Below are 3,773 nucleotides of genomic sequence, written 5' to 3' on the forward strand. Positions count from 1 at the left end.
TTTCTAAGCAGGTCTTGAAAATGAGAAAATATGCAACTCCTCTTAAATCATTTTGGTAGATTCATGCTTTTCGTGTTGAAAGATGTATGGTAGAAGCACGAGTGTTAATTAGCACGAATGATACCAGGTCCGCACCTTTTGCCATGAAATATGACTTTTTAATGCTAATCTAGATCTGTGGTGTCCTAAGCATTGTTTTGGAATAGAGGAAGCTAGGATGAAAAATTTTATGAAATAAATATGACGTTCTTCTGCAGAACCGTTGCATTAATGATAATGTAATGACGCTGTATAATTATTTTCCTCTCCTCTTTACCGCGTGCCTTCGTGGGTGTTACTGGAAACCATGTTCGGGTAGAAATCAGAATTTCTGGATATCTGATCTCAGAGAAGGCCTTTTGTCTTTCTTCCGTTGAATAGTTTTAGAAAATTTCTAACAGACTGTGTAATTATAAAGGCACGAGATGGAATAAGGGAATGTTATTTATATTTATTGTTAAATTTGACCTTTAATTTCTCATGTCTCGAAAGCATTATTGACAAGAATTTTTATATTACATTATATATATAGTAATTTTTAATACACACATTTGTTTTAATATTTCTCCTCAACACCATGCTGATTTTGCATACTTCGATTCTGCACCTAAAAATGTGCCCAAAATGCCACCTTTTATAGATTTGTGTATTTATTTTTTTAAAATATTTTTAAAAGCACCTTTGAAAATTTTAGTTCCCCTTTGCTAACTGAATTCTAGTTTTATTTGGCAGCAAATATTTTTTAATAAATTTTTCTTGCTTTCTAATTTTCCAGTCTGAAAACTGGTTTGAAAGCCATAATAAAACGTTTTATTCGGTTTGTTTAAAAGAAATATGGAATAACTGTTTACAATTAAAATTGTCGTATAAAAGCAATTACGGTAATAATCATTACAATGGAGGGATGAAGAGATTAAAATTTCAGGCATTTTTGAAGTCCATAACATTCAGAATTAAATACCCGTCGCAGGCAATAGCAGCAGTAGTTATATGCCTGGAAAGGTGACGGAGAACGGGGGCACTTGGCATCTACGAGAGGTAAGCAGGTGCATGGGCGTTGTTCTCTGCTATACAGAGAATATTGAAGAATGTAAAGAATTTAGGTAAAATATGTGACTATACAGGGGCTAGGTGACTGTACAACGGCTACATATTTGGAAGCAGAGGATGCAACAAATATATTACAGTGCCAGAATATGAAACAGAGAACATAAAGCATAAAAGTAATACAATTAATAAGTTGTAAAAATAAAGGTACACAAGTAGTAAATATGTAGTAAAATAAATAAGTATTACATTGAAATAGTAGTAAAATATAAAAGTAGATTTAGTAGACATGTGATGGAAGATGACAACACTTCGCCTCTAACAGAGGTAAGCAGGTATACGTCCCACGGCCTCCTGGCGGAAAGCAACAACTCCCTGGAGCTCATGGGTTCACCTAAGTTCGTGGTTCGCTGTTCATTGTTATTCGCGTGATCACATCATGTTACGCTAAGTGTTCAGATTGCGTATGGATACGCTTTAGCTCTACATTACAGAATATATGCTTTTTTTTTTTTACTAAAGTGGTGTTAGCTCAGCGAGAGAAAGTTTCATACGACATGACAGATGTCCTGCCCCAGGGCTGCAGTCATGAGGGTAGTCTGACATATCTAATCCATAGTTACACGATTTTGTATAATAAAGCGTCTGTAAGTGTCCACATTACTGAAGCACTGATGTAGTGAATGGCATTGGTGGGAGGGCATTCATAGACTTAGTGGTCTGGGGGGCTCCCTGCTCAGCAGATTCACATTGCGGTTTTGGAAATGCCAAAGCAAACGATGTAAACAGGAAACAGCCCGTGGGCCATGACAAAGTTGAGGATTTGTGAGACGGACATCCCGCATATACGTCTACCGGTATCAATTAAGTCCCACTCCAGTTGCCATTTCAGGGTGACGTTTTGAAGCAGCTCCTTTTTCAGGTAAGAGGGAGGTGCTGGAATATTGATTTCATCTGAGTTATGTTGCTACTCGCCTCTCTGTTTGTCGGCTGTTTCATTGCCTGTCAGATCTGGGTGTGCTGTAACCCACACTAGTTGTACGTGTTTATGGCCATTTCTTTGCAGAATATGCTGTATGTTGACAATGAATGGAGAGGAGTGGCTATGATTTAAAACTGCCAGAATAGCGGATATGCTGTTTGAGTAAATAGTGATGAGAGGACAAGGAGAAGCAAGAGCGTATTCAATAGTCGCTGTTATGGTTAGTGCTAGAAAAACGCTATTAGAGGGTTGTAGATAAGCTTTCCAAGCGCGATTTATATGTGCGCCATCGAAAAGTATAAAGGCAAGGCTTACTTTACGGAGGTCTTGGAGCCATCTCTAAAGATTGTAAGGTCTGCTCCTTGTATGTGTTTATGATATCGATTGCTATGGATGTCAACATATGAGCCCAAAACCGTGAGCCCTGGGTGGGTGAGCATGGGGTTGATAGGGCTTTAATAGTATATTGAACTGAAAGTTGTATTATGGAAATTGGCTTAGCTGAATGATCCCGGTGTAGCAGCCTCCTGCTTTGCTCGAATATGGAAGAGAATCAATCTTGCGAAGAAAATGGCGGCGTCGGTGGCTGTTGTCCTGTATGCCTTTTTTCGGCTTAGAGTAAATGGCCGTTGGATTGCGAGCAGCTGTTATTGTTTCCGGTCCCTCATTGGCTGAGCCCAAATAACAACTGCATAAACTGTGATGTTCTCAATAACAGTGGTGTAGAGAATTTTGCGAATGTGGGGGTTCTGTCACCATATCGTGCATTGTTATTAGCGAGTCATCCGTGCTACGGTTTCAGTTTCAGCTCTTAAGTAATGCAGGGGAGAGATCTATATCATCCCTTTATCCCATATAAGAGACGGGAATTTTAATTCCGGGATGAACTTGATGCTCTTCCCATCAAGCTTGATGCACGGTTTCTGTTTCGCAGCATATAGATTATCAGGCTGTTGACATGTCTGAAGAAATCTGCAGTTTGACGTTATGACACAGGGCTGTAAATGAAATACAGATGTTGGTGATTCTTTGCTTCACCTCGTTCGGAGTCCGTCCTTTGAAAAGAAATGCCGCATTGTCCACATATGCGATAAAGTGTACGTAATCTGACAATTGGTCAGTTAAAATAGAATTAAAAGTTATGTTCCAAAGTACTGGGCTCACACATAAGCGCTGGCGGCAGCCTCGTTGTTGCATTTTAGTTTTTATACCTTGGTTGTGGGTAATGACTGAAGTGCGGTCTTTGAGGTAACTGGCGAATGTATGATATAGTTTTGCTGGACATTCAACTGTTCTGAGGGATTGCTTGATAGCAGACCACTAAAGCGTGTCGGAGGCGCTTTTGAAGTCAGTTCTGAAAAAGACTGTGGAGAGCTTTTGAGACCTTTTGAATTCGATATTGCAGTGTAGCTATTCAGAGCTTGTAGAGTGGACCGCCTTGGGAGAAAACCATACTATAATGTGCTGATGAAGATAGACGGTCTTCAAGACGTTGTACTAAGAGATTTTCGTACACCTTACGTGGGCTGGAGGTAAGAAGATAAGACGTAAGGAGCGCGGACAGTTAGTAGCATTACAGGCCATCCGTTTACATTCGATATTAGAGTTCATCTGTTGCACTGACTGACGTGTTTTTTCTCGATCTCCCGGTAATCATTAATCAGAAGTTCTCAACTGCTGACAGATCTGGAGATCAAGTTGGCCA

This window comes from Stegodyphus dumicola, chromosome 7, assembly GCF_044657685.1.
Source record: "Stegodyphus dumicola isolate Sdum_Otavi_A_Nest chromosome 7, ASM4465768v1".
In the NCBI taxonomy this organism is placed as follows: Eukaryota; Metazoa; Arthropoda; class Arachnida; order Araneae; family Eresidae; genus Stegodyphus; species Stegodyphus dumicola.